General features: G+C 48.6%; 1 long non-coding RNA gene across 1 annotated transcript; it reads right to left on the bottom strand.

Annotated features, from left to right (window-relative positions):
• Positions 1–615: 615 nt before the first annotated feature.
• LOC112655564 (uncharacterized) lies at positions 616–5977 on the bottom strand. The gene is made up of 2 exons (XR_003133775.3): positions 5630–5977; positions 616–736 (listed from the first exon to the last, which is right to left on the bottom strand). It is a non-coding gene; the product is annotated as an uncharacterized LOC112655564 (long non-coding RNA).
• Positions 5978–20390: the final 14413 nt, after the last annotated feature.

The raw sequence follows: 20390 nt of genomic DNA, 5'->3' as shown, positions 1-20390 counted from the left end.
TTATACCAGGGCCTGTATGATTTGAGGATGTGTGTGTCAGGTGAACTCTGAAGTGAGAGAAACCCAGAGACGGTCCGCGTTGTCTGTAATGAGTTAGAATACAATTTCCATCACTATTACTAATAGCATCATCCTCTCGCATTCAGCACTTGGCAATTTACAAGGCGCCGTCATGCTGTCACGTTGCTCCTCCAACAACCTTGGAACGGAGACTTGATAATCACTGTGTAAACCGCCAGGAAGCTCAGACCTGGAGAAATTAACTAATGTGCCCAAGGCCAGACAATATTTTTAAAAGGTACAATTGAAAACCAGGTCCATCTGACCTGCCATCTAGTACTCTTCCTGCTATACAAGAACGGGAGCCTCAGGGGGCTAGGAGACCCCCGGAGCAAGTGGACGGAGGCCAGCAAGACTGGGAGGAGGGGCAGGGTCCTCAGGAGACAAGAGGCCGGAGGACAGAAGCCCAGGTTGTTCTAAGACAGAGCATACCTCAGTGAGTGGCATCTTTTGCCTTCCCACCTGGGGAGACTCAGCCACGGGGACCCCTGTTCCTGTGTCTTTCTGTCAGCTGTGTGTCAGAAAAATGAGCCTGGGCTTCAAAAACCAATGTGGTGTGAGTTTAGATCTTTATTTTACCATTGGAGAGACATCAGGCAAGTTACACAGCATCCCTGAGCTTCTGTTTCTTCATCAGCAAAAGTAGAAAAGACGCATCTGCCTTGCAGGGCCACTGCTGAGATGAGATTAAATAATGAATGCATTGTTGTAGGTAATACTTGGGGAGTAATGGCCGGAGAAGAGGATTAGCCACATGGCCAGAGACAGCCAGGAGGCCTCCCTGTGGGGTGCCAGGCGGGACTGAGCTGTGTGTCCTGCGCTCTGGGCTCCCTTTCCTCTCTGGATCCCCCTCTGTGGCAAGCTAAGCAGTCCTCCCCTGGCTGGTGTTGACTGGGCCTCCTCTGGCTACAGACTGGCTAATGCTCCCGGCCTAGTAGTTCTTAGCCAAGCTGGGCCAATTAAGCTGCATTCCTCTGATTGTTTTGGTAGCTTTTCTCTGAATTCCCTCCAACTGGTCTACAAATCGGTTCTAAATTTAGATTCAACCGCCAAATCTTGGAGCTCCGAGCTTCTTTCTGCTCTAGCCAACCGTGGGGCTTCTGTGCCTTCCAGGGTAGGGGGGCAGGGCTGGTATTTCTCCTCCTCTCAATCTCTCTCTCTCCCCCGCCCCCATCCCTTTCCCCTAATCGTCAACACAAAGGCAAGGAATGACTGCGACATGATTTATTTTGTTTGTGGAGTACAGGTTCATAATCAGTTAGAAAACAGTTTTTCTTATTTAAACTTCCAGGAAAGTGACAGTAGAGAATTAAAGGGGGATTAATGGAATGCACAAATTCTTTCTGTGCTCTGGAAACTGCACAGAGGAAACAAAACAATTTAGAAATAGCAAGGGATGGGGGAAGAGAGTAAGGGCAAGAGTAGAGTGGTTTCTCTTCTGTGTCTTCATGCCTCACCCCTACATCTGCTGGGTTTGTGCTCCCTAAAGCCTCAAGCTTGAGCCAGCAGTGTCTCCTCCTACAGGTGGTTAGGACCCACTGCATCCCAGGAGGCAGATTCTCCTTCTTCCCTCCCTCCCCTCCCCCTTTCCTCTCCTCCTCTTCTTCAATTTCATCCTTCTCTCCTTCTTCTGGTTGCCACCTGGTCCTCCATTTTATCTCCCTCTCCCCTCACCTCTTGTCCTCCTCCATAGCAGTATCAGATTCCTTGCCGCCAGGCATCTTTCACACCAGCTTACGCTCTGGAAAGCCCTCTCCTACCCCTAGTCTCACTGGAGTTGGACAACAGCCCTGCAGACATGGGGCAGGTGCCTGGGAAAGAATGATCTCACTGCTGGTTAGAGGAGCAGATCAACGCCACCGAGGCCTCATGACAAGGCCGGCAGAGGAACCAGACTCTCCTGTTGTCTCAGAGCCTCATTCCCATCAACCCAGAGGATACCTGTTGACTGTCCCCAGCAAATCACAGTGGCAACATGCCTCTCTGTTGTCACCAAAGCCCCCGAGGACATCTCACAAATTGTGAAGGATGCCCAGAGGGTCCTGCAGGCAAGACGACATGGTGGAGGGGTACTAGAAATGCCTGGACAGCCAGCCAGAGAGTGTTTTCACTTCTTACAGATCAAGCCTCTTTCTCCCAGCATCTCAAAGGGAATGTCAGCTCATAAATTTAAATCTGTCAACAAGTTTTGGATCTAACAATATTTTAGGCTCATGCAGAGACGACAATCCTGGTTCCTGCACAAGTGACACATCCTTGCTCTGTAAAATGGACCTGTCACTCGTACATACATGACCTAAGTATAGCTTCTGTAAGAATCAGGTGGGATAATGAGTGTGAAGAAGTTTTACAAACTACAAAGTTCTACAGCAATACAAATAACTCTTTTGTTGCAGAGATGGCGATAGTCATAGGGATGGAGTTGGTCTTCCAGGATGGAACTGGCGCTGGAAATAGCGTTTGAGGGCTTGTTGCCTGACCCCTCATGGGTAAGGGAAGTGAGATCCAGACAGAAGCAATAGTCCTCTCTGATAGGGCCACAGTGCAGATAACAGGACTGGATGGTTTCAGGATCTGGTCTCGCGGCTTGCCTCTTTCTGGAAGAAAGCATCTCTTTCTTTTCTTGAGCGTCAGAGACGCTCAGAGAAAACGTCTCTGCTTTTCTTTTCTTGATTTTTTTCCTCTTTCCTTTCCTTCCTCAAAATTTGGTAACATGCCAAATATATCAAAATACTTCAAAATACTCTTTACCCACAGCTTTTTCTCTCCCTAAATATTATTTATCCTATATCCCATTCTATCAAGATCCTGTGAGATGGCTTTAAAAAATTATTGACAAATCCATGCTAAGGGGTTAAGAAAGAAACCATGGTGTCCAACTGTGCCACTTCCACGTGGGCGCCACTTTCCTTTCAACAGAGGCCTTCACAGACCTCTCAAAGAAGGAAAAATGACTATCAGGGGATTTTAAGTTCTGTGTCTGGCCACTGGAGATTTTATCCAGTTAGGCTGTTGGTCCAGCTTGTTCTTCTGTGGTGAGAGTACACCTCATCAAGTCATCCTCCCACTCTTACCTCATGACAAACCCTCTGGGTTCTTGTCTCTTGTTGGCTCATTTATCCATACTTCTGAGCTCCGTGACCCTGACCAGTGGTATTGGCCATTTCCACTGGCTTGACGAAAAAGCCCTACACCATGATGGTTGGTGTCCACAGAGTATGTACAAGTTACTCTCTATCCAGAGATCAAGGATCCAGCTTGAACTTCCTTCTGTATCTTCAGGAATTAACCATATAGGTGCTCAAAGAGTGTGAGTGCAGGGCAAGAGCAGAGTTTCTGCAGGCTGTGTCCAGGACAGAAGCAGTATGTGTAAAGGTGCGAGGGTGGGCATTGAAAGGGGATTTGAAAGAAGACTGCCCAGGGAGAAGAAGTGAACAGATAATGTCCTACTGGGTATCAGTTGTCTGTTCCCTTTCCTCTCTGGCTGGCTTGTGGACTTTGTGTCTCTTATTTTTTCTTGCGTGCTTAGAGCCTATTACAGATGCTGAAATGTCAGCATTCGATGAATGCCGGTGCTAGACTAAGAGGCCTTGGTACCTCCAGGACAAGCAATAATGAAATGTCAGAATTTGGAGAACGTAATGTCAGCAATTTTAGAAATTATTTAGTTCAATTCCCCTTGAGTGCTCTGTCGGAAAGGCGGAGACTGTCGATAGGGTATCCAAGGATGCATTTTGCTGGAAAGAATCAGTACCTCTGTGCGCACATATGCCCACCTGCTCTGGTGTGGGGCGGAGGGGCGGGGGGGAGGATTCTCTTCTATATCTGTATGTATCTTACAGTTGTAGGAAATGAGATCTGAAGGGGCAAGAGAGATCACCTAAGTGAATCCTCTGGTTGCAGAGAAAAAAGAAACTGAAGCTGAGGAACGGCATCCTTATCTCCAAAGTGGGAACCTTGATATATACCGTTTGCTTGGTAAGGGTATGGATGGGGTCAATAAGATCATGACTATCAACTTGCAAAAAAATACCAAAACTACATTTAGAATATGAGTAAAAACCCAGTGTGCATGGGATTAGGCTCAGAACTAGGGGGCACAGTGCTCATGAAGGACGGAGCTGCTTTGGGAGTATAGGGAAGAAAAGGCATGGAGAGGTGGAGGGGAAGGCCATTCTCCCAGACTTGTGGGATCCCCACCTCCATACACACACAGCTGAAGGTGGAGCCACCAGCCAGCCAAGTAGGAAATAAAGGGGGAGCAGTGAGGTCGTTGGGCCAGGAGAAGACTAGAGTAGACAAGAGAAGTGGTCCTGGATTGGAGCATGTGTGAGGCTTCTTCAGTTTGGAGATGCTCCAGATAATAGGGCATCACTCGGGAGTGCCAGGGTGCTGCAGGCCACCAGGTCTGGGGCTCAGGGCTACTGAGGCTTGGTTATTAATGCTTCTGGATAATTGCTGGCTGGTGTGCAGGAGCATGTGTGTGAGGAAACAGGTAAGGGGAATGGGAGACAATTGGCCAAAGCCCCATGGTGGGATGTCTTGGAAGGAGGGACTGGACACAGGCTCTTAAAGCAGGACTGCCCCTCCTGGCATCACAAGCAGGGCAAGCAGAGAGAAGGGGACATTCTGTGCAGAACAAGCATGGAGCCCAAGACATGGGCCTTGGCAGCTCTCTGGGTGGGGAAGGTCTGGACCGCTGCTGGTTTCCCGCTCCCACCACTCCTCCAGAGTCAGCTCAGACTCTCAGCCTCCTCTCCCTTTTCTACTCTGCTACCTAAGTTGCTTGAGCCAAAATCCTTCATTCTAGCCTTTCATCTTTCTCTCCTAGCAGGATCCTCTTTGACGTATATCCAGAATCTGGTAGTTCCCAAGCCCTTCAAAGCTGCCACACCATCCCACCATCTCGCCCTGGTCTCCTGCTTCTTTCTGCATCCACCGTGGCAGCCTTGCGTTCCCATTTCTGCACAGTGGCCAGGAAGACCTGTTCATGCATCCCTCAGATCCTGTCTCTCTTCTGAGGGAAACCCCCAGAGGCTCCTCACTCACTCAGATATAGAGTCCTGGATCTGCATCTGCTGCAAAAAGACCATCCTGATTTCCTCTCACCACTCCCGCCTGCCCTTGCTCAGTGTGCTTCAACCACACGGGCCTCTCCTGTCTCAGGACACTTGCACAGCCTGGTGCCTCTGTCTGGGCTCCTCTCCCCCGACATGGCCACACAGCCTGCAGGTCCCTGGTCAAATGTCACCTCTTCCTAATACCCTCCCTGTTCCCCTCATATGAAGGAGCTAATTGTTCCTCTGCTCAGGCACTTTTTACCTCCCTGAGCCTGCTTTATTTTTCTCTTCCTTTAGCTCCTGTCCCCACCTGACATATGTGGCCGCTGCTAGTTTCTGGCTGCCGCATACACCCAGCCAGGGGGCACTGTTTGCTGTATAGAAGTACAGTAGGCACTAGAGTGCCCCCTCCATGTGTGCAGGGTACGACCCGTGCTTGTTGCGTCCTTGCTGGAGCTCCAACAATACAACCAGACCTATGATCAGGGAACCTGTAGAATGAAGCTCACCTTCTCTTCACTGCACCTTCTACCTGGCATCTTTCTCTTAGGTGGTTTTTCCTCTTGGGTGCACATTAGCATCCCCCAGGACTCTGTGAGGAAGGCCTGAGCCCTTTCCCATTAATTCCTAGTGTTGTAGAAAGGGAGCCTGAAGTCACTGAGCCTGAACACCATGGTCAAAATGGCCACACCAGCCCTTCCCCTGGCTCCATGTGTCCCTTACTACTTCCTGAAGCCCCACCTTCCTCCATGTGCCATGCTGTCCTCTGACCTCCCAGCAGGAATGAAGTTACCATTGTCATCATTCACTGTGACTGGTTGCTACGGCGACAGGGACAACAGCCATCCACAGAGCAAGTTGGGTCAGTGTGCACCTGGAGTTTAGCAAGGTGGTGGTGATGGGAGTGCGGGCGGGGGTGTCAGGCTGCTGTGAGGGCATTCTCTCCAAGCAGGCATCTGAGAAGGGGACAGCTGCCCTCACCTCCCTTTACTCCCTCCCCTGGCTTATGAGCCCAATGAGGAACCCCAGGAGGTGTGATTGCACATTGTTGGAAGAAGCATGGCCCTAACACAGTTAATTGCAGGGAAGCCTGCATGGGGCCAGTTGCAGCCCCTGGGAAAGGTGCTCCGTGAAGCACGGCCCAACAGCCTCCCTTCCTCTGGAGAGATCTGATGACCTGGCCTAGCACTCAGAAGAGTAGTGGGAAGGAGAAATGGACCAGAGAGAAATGAAATGCATAGAAAAGTGAAGAGATGGGGCAACTCACATGGCTAAACTCAGACGTGGCCCTGCTTAACATTACACCCAGGGTGAGTCTAGTAAGAAGCCAGACTGGGTTCTACCTCCTTCACCTGGCATAAACAGGTTGTGCTGACCTGGCCACATCGGTTATATATTGGTTTAAACAACGTTGGCTGCTATAAAAGGCAAACTCCCGAATCTCAATGATTTAGGCCACACTCCATAGTAAGTGCAATCAACATCTTTGAAGGTAGGGGAACAGTGCTCTCCAGGCTGATAAAGGGTCTGCCAAAAGTAAGTGGCTTCCAAAGTTGTCCTGGATCATGACACTCAGCAGACAGCCTGTGAGGAAGAGTAGAGGGTCACCTGGATGATTTTAGGGCCACATCTAGAAGTGGGCTATATCATTCTGCCCACATTCCACGGGCCACGATTTCATCACACGACTCCATCTGATTGCTAGGGTGTCTGGAAATGTGTAGTTTAGTTGTGTGGCTAGGAAGAAGAGGAAATCCACTTGCTAAATGGTCTCCACTCCAGGCTGGAAGGGAGCCTGGCACTGTGAGTGGCATGCAGTGTCTGAAGGGAATAGATGGGAGGTAGGTAGTTGCCCAAAGCCAAACAGGAGTGCACCCCCAGGGGTGCAAACAGTACCCAGTAATAGAAGAAGTCAGGATTACAATCCAGATTGGCCTGATTCTAGACCCTTTGGTTATTCTGGTTATTCTAGGGTTCTGCTGAAAAGAGGAAGGAGGGAAGAATGAAGCAGGTAGGGGAGCCATGGGGAGGGCAGTGGTGACAAAGTGGGTTCATAGCGTAGCCACAAGGACTCTCGTCCAGCTTTCAGGTCACACTAGCTTTGCCAGCTAGACAGTGCTCACAAGGTTTTCCTCTGAAGAGCCTTACTATCCTCTTTGAACCCAGAGGAGTGCTGGGGTTACTGTGCACAGCCACAGGTGGGGGAAGCTACGGAGGAACAAAATGAAATCACAGCAGATCCCAGGAACCCTCAGGCCAAAACACAGGGCATCCTTCCCGAAAGATCCTCAGAAAAACAGAACCCTCTGAGAACCTTGGGGGTGGTAGGGCAAGTGCAAGCTGGAAGTGTCAGCAGGGTGAGCACAGAGCAAGCTGCTCTGTGCACAGTGACAGGCTGGAGAGCAAGAGGGTCTGAGGGAGGTCACATTACACTCATCTGGGACCTTTAGAGAAAGACCCAGGCCCCACCCCCAGGCCTTTGGAGTCAGACTGTTCAGAGGCAGGGCTCCATTATGAAAAAGATCCGCCCCCCAAATCTGTCATTCTATGGATGGGGAAATGAGACTCAGAGAGAAGAATAATGATTTTCCCAAAGCCAACAAACTAATGAGAAGCAGAGGCTGACCTAGAACTCTCTTCTCATGTTTGTTAGGCACTGTCTGTTCTGGTGCTGTAACACACATACACACAAACACACACACGCCTACTCACATATATACTCACACTGATGCACATTCACACACTCAGGTGTGTATGAGTGCATTCATATGTGCATACATAGGCGCTATGCGCGTGCACACAAACACTTCACTAAGCCCTCAGGAACCCAGTGGACTCATAATCTCCTGCAGAAACTCTGACACTCAGGCAGTTGGAGGCTGATTTAGCTGTATGTTCCCATAATTGATCCTGCAGCTTTGCACGGATCTAATCCATATTTATCACTTCACATCGGGCAACCAGTACCTTCTGTGCCTGCTGGTGCGGCAAGAACCCGAGCTGGAGTTTGCATGTATAGAAGTGGGTCTCCACCTCAGGTGTAGGCCCAGAAAGAAGATCCATCTCATCTCTGAGAATGCCAGCATTTTCCTCGAGTGGCTCCTGCACAAACAGGGTCCATTTAGAAACCTTCAGTAATATGCAAAAATAGGCTGGGAGTGAAATCTCTGGTCTGAATTACATGAAGTCTGAACTACAGAGAACTTTTAAATACAGCGGTTTTTAATTGCTTGCTTTCAAGACATTCAGGAACAAAAGGGACAGAGAGAGGGAGCAAAATGAGACCAATTAGAAGCACTTTGGGGACCACTTTAATGAATAGTAGAGAAAGTCCTGTGTAATTAGCATGCTTTTTGCTGCTAAGTTAGTATTCCATGTATTGAAAACCAGCTTTTTTTTTTTTTAACTGAATATACTAATTTGGAGGTGAAGGAACAACGTATACCAGCCTATCCTTTGCATGGAGAACAAATTAATTCACATATAATAATAAAGCCATTACACAGACTAGATTATCAGTCACACTAGCTTAAGACACTCTAGACCCCATGCAAACCTAGGACACAGTATTCCCTGAGTTGCGCTCCCCAGTCCCAGGCTTAGACAGCTTCCCCGGGAGCCTAGAGGTATTCACACTCACCCACTCCCGTCTTAGGCACAGGCCCCCTTGCCCAGAGAGCGCTTCTCCCCCTCGCCCTGCACTCCTGTCTCCCCTGGGTGAGCAGCACAGGTGCAGAGTATTATAATAATACAGCTGCGAGAGCGCCATTTATTTCCCACTCCCGGTCTCTGCTTCAATCCATATTTTTATTAAACTTTTTTGTGCAGGGAAGAATATTTAGGGAAAACCATGAAGGGCTGTCAAGCGCCGTTATTAGTCTTCTCAGCTCCTGCCAATGAGCTTTTCCAGGGCAGAAATATTTGCCATTGGGCAGTGGACCCAGGGGCCAGATTGGAAGCAGGAGCTCATTTGGCCAACAGAAGGGAGGATAAAAGACTGCTCTCGAGACGCCAGGAGGACAATGGGAGCAGCAGTTTCCAATTTATTTCACTTCCATTGAATGCATTTTAGAACCCAGCTCCCACATCTGGCAAGCGGGCACCATCCTTCTCTTAGAATCCCCGAGGCTTAGAGCTGGGAGTCACAGAGCATCCGAGTATCTCGGCTCAGCTCTGTTTGGGGCCTTCCAGATGCGAGGCTCTGGGCAGGGGCTGTCAGGCACAGACAAGCCCAGTGGTGGCTGTGCAAACCCCCATTCCCCAACCTGAGTTCAAGGCTAAGTCTTTTTTTTAAGATTTTATTTATTTATTCATTATTTATTTATTTATTCATGAGAGACAGAGAGAGAGAGAGAGGCAGAGACACAGGCAGAGGGAGAAGCAGGCTCCATGCAGGGAGCCCAGTGTGAGACTGGATCCTGGGACTCCAGGATCACACCCTGGGCTGAAGGCGGTGCTAAACCACTGAACCATTGGGGCTGCCCAAGGCTAAGTCCTTAAAGAGGCAGCCTCCCCCACCAACTTGTAATGCTTCCATTCTGATGCTGGTTAAAGTATTAACAGGGTCTGTGTTGCTTCTGAGACTGGGAAGTGCTGGGAGATTAGGATACTATCTCAGCCACCTTTTATCTCTAGTATGCAGCGTAGCACCTGGCACAGTATTAGGCACTCAGAAAATACCTACAGGTGAACGAGTGAATGAGCAAATGGCTGAGTTTACCACCCTGCAACTAATAAATCCTGGGGTACTTGTTGAGAGGGAGGAGGAGATATACCCAGAAATGGCAAGTTGCCTCTATAGGAGGCAATCTGAGGACCACCTGCCTACTTCACACTTGCATCCAATCCCATCCTTAGATGGGGGTGCCTCTTAGCTTCACCCACAGTTTCTATAACCTGTTTCCCCCCTACTGGCTGGAGTGGTGCAGAGCAGGGAAGATATGGGATATGAGAACAGCAAACTTCTTCCTTGGGCCAGTGCCTTGACCAGTGTGTGCTGAACCCACCCTGAGTCCCCAGCACGGGTTTGGCCCAGTCGGGACGGCTGAACATCCTGCTGAAAATCAAGGTGCCTCTGGCCAAGAGGAGCACTACTTAGGATCACAACACATAGTGACTAGAACAACCCGAGAAAATTTAGGAAGCAGACCAACAAAAGCCACGGGACAGAGTGGGAACAGAAGGGTGGAGGAGAGCTTCTCATGCTCTGTGGGTGCTCTCTGCCCAGGTGTGGCCCTCCTGGGGGAACATGCAGGACAAAAACCTCAGGAAGAAGCATCAAACCCGAGGGTGCAGGGGAGGGAGGAAAATCACCCTGGAGACCACCTGCTAGGACTAGAACCCAGGCTCCTCCAACCCTGACCTCTTACCCCCTCACTTCCCACCCTGTTTTCCAGGCCGGAGCCTCCTATCACACCCTCTACAGCTGAATCCAGTGCTCCCTGGAAGACTCAGAGAGACAGACTTTGGACAGCGCTTGCTCTTTCCCTTGGGAGGTGGCCATAGTTATATTTTTCTTTTTGATTTTCTGTGTGGTGGTGGTTGACAGTGACAACAACGCCTGCGGCTCCCAGAACGAGAAGCAATGGAGACATCCACCTGTCACTGGTCCCCGCCTTGTGACTCTCCATCTGCACCAGTCATGGGTGACTTTCATTCACAGAGTCCTTCCCGGACTCTGGCTAGAGGCTTTGGACCACTGGTGACAGAAATATCAGCAAAACTATGGCCCAAATGAGGGGACCTGTGGTCTCCCGGACACCACATTCTCAAGACACTAGAAATAAGAGCATAACTCCAGGGGAGGGGAAGTGAAATGCAGGGCCCTATGAGAAATAGGGAGGGACTGAGCTGCTTCAACCTGGACACAAGTGTCTGGAGGGTCCTACATGCGGGCTGTCAGGGCAAGAGGGATGGGGCTTGCTCTGTGCACCCACAGGACAAAAGCAGAACCAACAGGTAGAATTATAGGAAATAGATCAAGGAAGCTGCTAAGACTCTCCGAAGATGAAATTAATGAGGTCAGCATGATGCAAGCTTTTGTCCCTCCAAACAGAATACCTCCTTGTGCACAGAATTACATGGTTTTCCCACATGCTTACTTCTTTCAATTCTCCACCATCCCCATGAGGAGGTCAGGCTCACTGCCCCCATCTTTAGAGGGTAAGACTGAGTTTCAGGGAGGTCAAGTGGTTTCCTGGAATCACCTCTCCAGTGTGAGGCAAAGCTGGGTTTAAAGGTGAATTTCCTATTCCCAGTCTGGTCCTCCTTCCAATGGGCCCCACGTCCTGCGGTTCAAACGCAAGTCTCAGGATGCATGCATGTGTAGATCCTTATCTCCACAGTGGGCTGTAAATGCCTTCCTCCAGGATTGGTGGTACCTGGGAGGCCTGGGACCCACACCAGGTGGGGACTCTAGGACCCCGCTTATTTTCTCGGGCCTCATCGGGGAACTAAGATCTCCTTTCCTCTAAGATTACCCTCAAACTGGGGGGAGACTTGTGTGTTCCCCTTATCTATGTGAGCTCCATGGGTGTATAACAGGACACAGAGACCTCCACCGGTATTAACTACTTCCTTACTTCTTCTATGTCCATCCGGTCCAGGCTACCTGGTCCAGCCTAATCTTGTTTCCTTCCCAGTCTTTCTATTGTTTACCTGAGTCTTGGCTCTCTGACCCAAACACCAAGGATGCATGTCCTCCTCTAGCTCCGCCCTTGCAGCTCCCCTCCAGCAGCAGGTGCCTCGTGGGTTGGCAGCCTGAATGGAGAGGGTCACCGAGTGATGGGAATGCAGGGCTGGGGACATCGGCAATGCTTCACGAACATCCTGCTGCCTCGTGGCCAGCACCCCTCACCTTCCACCTGAACTGCCAGGACAGAAGTCTACACCTTCCCCTCTGGCTTCCCTCCCACCCATTTTCCCCTTAGCTGCCGAACTGATCTCCTTACAGCATAAAACTGAATCATGGCAATTCAGTACCTAAAAGACTCTAGCAGCCTCCCATTGCCCTTAAAATAAATCACAGAATCTGTGCTGCCCCTCTCGTCTGTGCACAGCCCTCCCCTTGCTCTCTGAGCCACAGTCACTCCATGGTCACTGCAGCCTCTGCCCAGGTCCCTGAGCACACCAAGGACGTTCCTTCACACACGCTGGAAGATCTGCCCAACATCCTTTTCATCAGGATCCCTCCCTGCTCCTCACTTGGTTCTTCTCCTGCTTTTCCTTCAAGCACGGGGTTGAATGTTCCCCGCCCCAGAAGACTTGTGCTCCCAGTCTAAACCGATTCCTCTGGAATCCCCTCCCATTGTATCACCCTCTTCTCTGCTGACTTTATTATAGCTTGGGATTATAGATTCACTTTTGTGTTTAGTTATCACCTGTCATCCCTTCTGGAAGGCAAGCCCCACAAACCAGGGACTGCTGTCTGTTAAGCCCTGCGTCCCTAGAGCTCACCTCTTACCTGTGGGGCATATGAAGGAGAACTGAGAAGGAGAGGGAGAAGAGAAGGGAAGATAAAATGTAAGTGGGGGAGGAGAAGGCAAGGAGGAAGGTGAAGGGAGGAAGGAGGGGGAGGATGAGGAGCAGGGGGCAGGATGGGAGGAGGGTTCTTTAATAAAGACCAGGGTCCTCCCAGCTGACCACAGGCTTCCTCCTCCATGCGAACAACCTGGGATTTGGCTCTGCCGGACTGTGGCGCCCTCACCTGGCAGGTGGAGCTCATGCACCTGCCGTTTCCCTCTACGTGGGACCTTGGAAGGAGTCACAGTAACGCACATGTGCCTGCGTGTGTGTGTGTGTGTGTGTGTGTGTGTGTGCACATGCATTTACATTCACATTTGGATGCATGTCTTGGAGTCAGCAAAGAAGCAGGCACTTGGGCTCCCTCCCCACTTTGCCTCTTACCCGAGGCTTTTTCCCCTAATGGCCTGAGGTTTTTTGGATATAACAACAGGCATCAAAAGCCAGACAGCAGGAGCAATCGGAGGGCACACCCGACAAATGGTGCCTGGAAAATCCGCACAGAGGGCTTGCAGGCCTCCAGGAAGCTGGCTTACCATCAGAATGATTTCTGGGAATTGGTGTGGTAGCTGAGCGGGAAATCCACAGACTGCAAGACCCCAGACTTTAGCTAATCAAGGAGGTGAAAGAAAGCCACTCAGTCCCCTCCCTCACTGCTGATAGTCCTTTGCTTTCCCAACCAGCTCTTCTAGCCTCTGCCTGGACCCTTTTTCTTACCCTCCCCTCTACCCAAATCAAAATGTCAGCATCTCTAGACCTCAGAGCCCTGCTCTGTGCTGGCTGGTGGATATCTGGGCATGAAAAACCTGCAAACCTGGGCTCTGGTCTTGGCTCTGTGACCTCAGGTGCCTTCCTTCCCTCTCTGGGCTCCATACTGCTCAGCCACAATGCAGCTGCCAATAGCCCCAGGACCCTGACTTCTGTCCTGAATGCTTCCTCTGAAATTAATAGCCTATGGGGCTCCCTGTCAGTCCACTTTCGCTGCACAATAAAAGCCTTAGTGTCTCAGTGGCTTACAACAGCATCTATTCCACATTCCCTGGGCTATAGGTTCACTAAAGTTCAACTGATCCAGGCTGGCCAGGCTGGGGTGAGCCAGAGCCCAGGCCAGGTCAGATTCAAGTTTGTTCTACATATCCTTATTCTGGCATCCAGACAGAATGGCTGTCTGGAACATGATCTTCCCATGGCGGGTCACAGGAGTATGAGAAGCCAAACGAAAATGTGTAGCACATGTAACACCTCTGCTCATACAGTGTCCACTGACACTGCATTGCTCTAAGAAAGTCACATGGCCATGGCCAACTGAGTGAAGTGAGGCACGTTCTCTGGCTCCTCCAATGGAAGCAGGACAGAGTCACAAAGAGCTTGAGTGTGTAATTCTGCTACAGAGAGGAAATGAAGGACTTGGAACAGTTAATCCATGTCCCGCAGGGCCTGTGAGAGGGCATTTGGGTATCCTGGCCAGGCACGGAGGAAGACAGCTAAGGCCAAAGTTTCTCGTCATGCTGCATACATCTTGCAACATAGGGAGGTCTCCGCTTGGACCTTTCTGCTTGTAACAGCGAGTAGCCGTGGTCAGCAATGTCACTGTGCTGCTCTGCGGTTCCCAGCATCCCTTCAGTGAGGTTGGCCACGAGGCTTGTGCTAGAATGTGCACAAAATGATGCCTGTCATTTTCACACTGAGGTGGGTAAGTATGCAGCACGTGTTCACCCTTCACCCCCTGAGGTAACAGTGGGACAATCTGGAAGTCACGGGGGAGGAGTGTGGCCTTAGTCCCTGAGTCTCCATGCAGAGGAGAGAAGCACAGCCCATATTAAATTGTGTCATGAGCAACACATAAACTTCTGTATTGGCAAGCCACTAAGATTTGGGATTTATTTGTTATTGCAGTCTAGCACAGCCTATCCTGGCGAACCCCCTGCTCATGCCCCTGGCTACCTGACTAAGCACATCATCTCTTCTGTTCCTAATTCAGGTTCATTTATTGACCACCAGGCAGACACCAGAGGCAGAACCTGGGAGGATCTGGTGCAGAAAGGTCTTGTGCTCGGCCCAGAGAAGCCTTGCCCCTGGAGAGAGGAGTTAAGAGCGAAGCTTGGGGGAATATTCTCAGTTATTTCTAAAAATAAAATGACAATTTATTGTGTGTGTGTGCACGCATGTGCATGTTTTGTTTCAGTGTAGAGACGCAGAAAACCAACAAACAGAATGGTCTACTATCTCCCAGAGAACCACTGCTTTCATTTTTATTTTTGTTTTCATTTTTAAAATAACAGTAATATGTAGTTGAGCATTCAAAAAAAAATAGACACAAAATGAAAATCAGACTCTCCTCGCTCCTCCAGTTTCTCTATTCACAGGTGCCTGCTTTATGCAGTTTTTTTAGAAAAGATTTTATTTATTTGAGAGAGGGAGGAGAGAGAGAGAGAGAGAGAGAATGAGAATGAGCAGTGGGGAGGGGCAGAGGCAGAGGGAGAGAGGGAGAAGCAGACCCCTCCCCTCCACCACCACTAATCAGGGAACCTGACATGGGGCTCTATCCCAGGACCTGAGATCACGATCTGAGCCAAAGGTAGACGCTTGAGCACCTGAGCCACCCAGGTGCCCCCTACTTTATGCGGTCTACGTGAACAGTTCTTCATATTATCTTTTAGGGGATAAATATTGTATTGTCTTCTTAAGACTCTGTTCTGTATTTTCCTTTTTATTATTTAATAAGACAGCATCAAGATCTTCCCCCAAACACCATTTGCAGGTGTCTCTCATGCTATTTAATGCTTCCAGAGTATTCCATCATATGGTGGTACTATAATTTGTTTAATATGGTCCTGACTGAGGGACACTGTACCCACTATTTTTTTCCCCATTACAGTCAGTGCTGTATTAATGACTATAATGAATATCGCTGGTCTTATATTTATCAGGCAGCTTCCTAGCAATTGAATTTTTAGGCTAAATGGACTGTATGCTTCAGGTTTTGCTATGTATTGCCAAACTGTCTTCCCTGAAATTGCACCAGTTTACATTCGCACCAGCAGTACCGGAGCCCGCCATGCATCCTCGCCAGCACCGGGTTTTCATTTTTGTCAATTTCATAGCTGTAAAATGGCATATTCTTCCTGCCGTGGTGAATTTTTCAGGGGAAGATTTCCTCCTTATTGCCCACTAGAAACCAGTTTCTTGAATGAACAATTTAACTAATAGCCTGAGAAATAAACGAGACAGAATGAGACAGAACGTTCTTGGGGCTTTGTTGTCTCTCAAAGGCCGCTGCTGTTCTCTATCAAGCTCTGCATGGATGTTCTAGCATCCCTGAACTTCTGCCCTGAACCCTTAAACTGGTTCCCTGTCCTGTGAGCTGGGCTGCACCACCTAAATATAACCTCAAGGTCACTTTCCCCTTTTTCCTTAGACAGGGACAACCCTGAACAGTCAGAGACACGAGCTCCTTGTCAACGGAGCCGTTCAAATAAAAGTGAACAATTGAATGGTACAGAAATAAATGTCTGCATTAGTTGGGGGGCTACAGATATCACATCTTGGATTTTTTTTTCTTTTTAAGTTCATCCACTGTACTTTTTTCTGATTTAAAAAAAAAATGTGCCCTTGAAGTGAATTTGAAAGATGCAGGAAGCAGAAAGGAAAAAGTAGAAGTTGCTGGCAATCCTACCCTGCAGTGTTCACATGTTGTTGCGTAGATTTCTAGTCCTTTTTTACACATACACACACACACACATACACACACATACATTTACCAAAACCATGAGACTTTCTCCAGAGGCCAGGTAACATGACAGTTAACAGTATGGACTCTTGAATAGAACAGTCTGGGCTTATATCTTGACTTCTTCACTTACTGGCTGTGGGAATATGGACAAATCATTTTTAATCTCAGGGCCTCAATTTTATCATTTGTAAAATGGCTATAATAACAGCATCCCCCCCTCATTGGGTTGTTGTGTGTGTTACATGCCTTAATTATAAATTAAGCTGGCAAATAGTAAGAGCTAGATGTGTTATTATGCATTATTATTATTATTATTACTATTAAAGATTTCATTTATTTATTTGAGAGAGAGCATGCATGCATGCACATGAGCTGGTGGGGAGGTAGGTGGCAGAGAGGCAAAAGCAGGTTCCTTTCTGATCAGGGAGCCCGCTGTGGGGTTCAATCTCAGGACCCTGTGATCATGACCGGAGCTGAAGGCAGATGCTTGATTGACTGAGCCACCCAGGTGCCCCTATGTTTTATTATTATTAAACATTGCTTTCCCTTGTATGAATGTACTATAATTTATTTATCTGAATCTGCTTCTGTTGAACATTTGGATTTCCCCCCCTAGCTTTCCCATCATAAATAATACTGCAATAATCCACCTTGCATGTGGAACTCCACTGGCCATTTCTAGCTGTGGGAATTGTCCACCTAATAACACAGTTAACTTCAAAGCTTTTGATCTGCATTGCCAGATTTTCCTGTAAAGGTGGTGACGGCTTGCATTTGTTTCAGCTGTATATGAGAACACTTCCTTGTTCTTTCACCCAAGCAGGGCATTATTGTTTTTAAAGATCTACTACGCTTCTCCCCGGCCCCCAGAATGTATGATTCAACAGACCTTCTTAAGAGGGAAAATTATTTCAGAAGAAAAACAGCAAACCGCAGACAAAAGGTGAAGCTAAAACCAGGATACTTGCAGGATACACATTTGAAAAGGGAAGCTTCTGAGCATATCTCTAGGGGCTTCCACTGCTAATAAAGCTATTGTCTTGGATTCAACATCATAACAAACACAAACCACCCTAACTTCCCTGAGTTTCTTTCTTTTTTTAAGACTTTCTTTATTCATAAGAGACACAGAGAGAGGCAGAGACATAGGCAGAGGGAGAAGCAGGCTCTGTGCAGGGAGCCTGACGCGAAACTCGATCCCAGGACCCCAGGATCACGACCTGAGCCAAAGACAGACGCTCAACCACTGAGCCACCCAGTGGGTTTCTGAGAGCCTTGGTGCAGGGGGAGACAGGATTTTCTGGGAAGATGTATGTACTAATCAGCACACACATATCTCCACTTCTGAAAATCAACAGAAAGGTCTACATGAGCCATCATCTTTTAGATTTCCAGGGACTAAGAAGAAGGCCTTTAAAATAACAATAAAACCAAGCTGCAAATACTTTATCTTGGCAAACTGGTAGTTCTAGAATGCTGCCACTCCCTAGGGGCATCAGCTAGACTAGGTTGTGTCTCCCAGCCTACATTCAGGATTCCATCAGGTAAAGGGGATAGAGGGTCACTGATCATGCCCTCGAAGACCCCCTCTGGCTCTGACATTTCACGAGCCAGCACTACCTGAGTTTACAAGAGAGATTAGTTGTGTACATTGCGACATGTTTTAAACCATGGCCCTTGACCAGTACATGTAATTGGAGGCACTCTTCAAAGTGACAAAATGCATTAGCGGGTCTTGGCCCCATGAGACCTCTGTTAGCACCAACTGTCAGCAGTGACTGCAGCAGAACTCACTTCAGCATGGGAGTCTATACTGTGTTGGCATTAGGGTTGCCCTGGCTTCTCATCTTCTCTGGGTGCAAGAGATCCAGCCTCCGCCTTCTCCTTCAGATGAAAAAGGACTTGAGGGAGAGGGAGCGGGGACCAGTCAGCTGCACCAAGACTGGGGCCTGCTGCAGAGAACCGAAGTGAAGGCTAACGCCAAGAGCTGCAGGTTAGCAGCACCTTCCAGATTCTGAGGTGTCCACAGCCCCTGAGCCACAGCAGAATGTGGCATAGCCTTGCATTTGCCAGCTTGGACTTTGGAACCAGATTCCCTAGATAGATGGTCATACTGACTTACTAGTGAGACTTGAGCCAGTCACTTTACTTTCTGCTTCGTGTGCTCATCTGTATGTGAGGATGAGGCTAACAATAATAGTACAGGACCTGCTTCACCAGGTCACAGGCATTAAATGAGTTAATATCTATAGAGCACCCAGAAGAGTACCTGCCATGTATTAAGCTTTATATAAACATTTGTTGGATAAGTAAATAAACACATTGAGGGCGTTGATGTGGTCCAGTAGAAAGACCAAAAGGTGTTGGAGTCCACTCTGGCTCTGCCACTCCTTGGCAGAGTGCCCTGAGGCAAGGTGTGCAGCCTCTCTGAGCAATGGGTCCCTTATCCGTATATCAGATTTCATAACACTAACTTCCTGTAGGTCCTATGGATGTGAAGGAGTTGGTGGAGGTCCTGGCCCACAGCAAAGCTCAATCACTGTGATTGTTGAAAGTATTTAGCAATATATTTGGAGATCCCATAAATCCCAAAACTAATAAATCCCAAAACTAATAAAATGGTTGATTTTATTAGTGTCTGTAGTTTATGGATGGGGAAACTGAGGCCCACAAAACCTAAGGGTTTTGTCCACGGCCACATGGCTAGATAGTAATAGTCAGAGCTATGATGGGAACACTGGCCATCTGGCTCCAAACCTTACACTCTCCAGGATAAGAACTCAAATTAAATGAATGGGGCACCATGAAAGTGGGGAAGAGGAACTGGGTGTGCAAGCGGATGGGAGAGGATCATAGAGTTGTGCAGGGTCAGAGGTAAGAAGCATCCTCTGCCATGAGGAGCAGCTCGTCACTCTGGGCCTTGTGCCCCCAGCTTAAACAAGACATCGGGTCAATACCCTAACCTTTCAATAAGCATAAAATGAAATTAGGACTTTGCGTCCTGAATTTCCACTTGAAAAGGTCAAGGCTAAATTAGTGGTCAGATGCCTCCAGAATATCCCCATTTTATCTTCATTCTTTTCAGGGGCATCAATGTGGAAGGATTTTGAGGACCTCAATTTGGAGGTGCAGGGCAGTGTTGAGACTGCCAGGGACAGAGAGAGAAAGAGAAGAAGAAGAAGAAGAAGAAGAAGAAGAAGAAGAAGAAGAAGAAGAAGAAGAAGAAGAAGAAGAAGAAGCCGCTGCCCAGGGAAGCAGCTAGAGCAGGAAAGGATGGGAAAGATCTGTCTGTCCCTACCAGACACGTGCCACACACCTGGCCAGATGCTCCCATATAGTCACATATTCTTAATTCCTCTTCTGTGAATCATATCAGGCAATTCAAAAGTGGGGAAATCCAGGATCAGAGAGGTTAAGGAGTGTGTCCCTGGTCACGCAGAGACCGACGCCATTCTTCCAGAACCAGAATACAGAATAAAGCTTCCTTTATTCTCTGACCAGGTATAACAGGACAGAGGGGGCTAAAATCATAAATGCTACCATGATATGTGCCAAAGTCAGTTTTGTCAGGAACTTCAAGGCCAGGAGAACCATGGAGGAAAGGGGAACGGTGCAGGGGGTGGTGTCTGGGGACAGAACTGCAAGTCAAGGAGACCAATGAACAATCCTGCTGTTGACAGGCAGTGAGGGGCTTCCTGCGGATCTGTGGAGACGCATCGTGTGTAAAATAGCACTTAACTGTCTGTGGCCAATCTGGAGCTGCTATTCAGAGCTCAAGTCCAGCTCCTCATTCCTCTTCCCCTCACCTGCAAGATCCAGAGTCCTTGCACTGCCTCACACTACGGGGTTGTTGTAAAATAGTAATAGGAAACCACCTGTGACTGTCATGTGCTTTTTCACTATAAAATAATAAGAGTAAGGAAAATAATACCAGCAAAAACAATGACTAAGCCCTCTGTGAAAACCCCCATATCCAGCTGTAGCTGTAAGATTCTGTGGCAGAGAAAATGCCATGG

The sequence above is a fragment of the Canis lupus genome, chromosome 9 (assembly GCF_003254725.2).
Source record: "Canis lupus dingo isolate Sandy chromosome 9, ASM325472v2, whole genome shotgun sequence".
NCBI lineage: Eukaryota > Metazoa > Chordata > Mammalia > Carnivora > Canidae > Canis > Canis lupus.
Note: the sequence above shows the minus strand (reverse complement) of the source record. Positions and strands in the feature narration are given on the sequence as shown.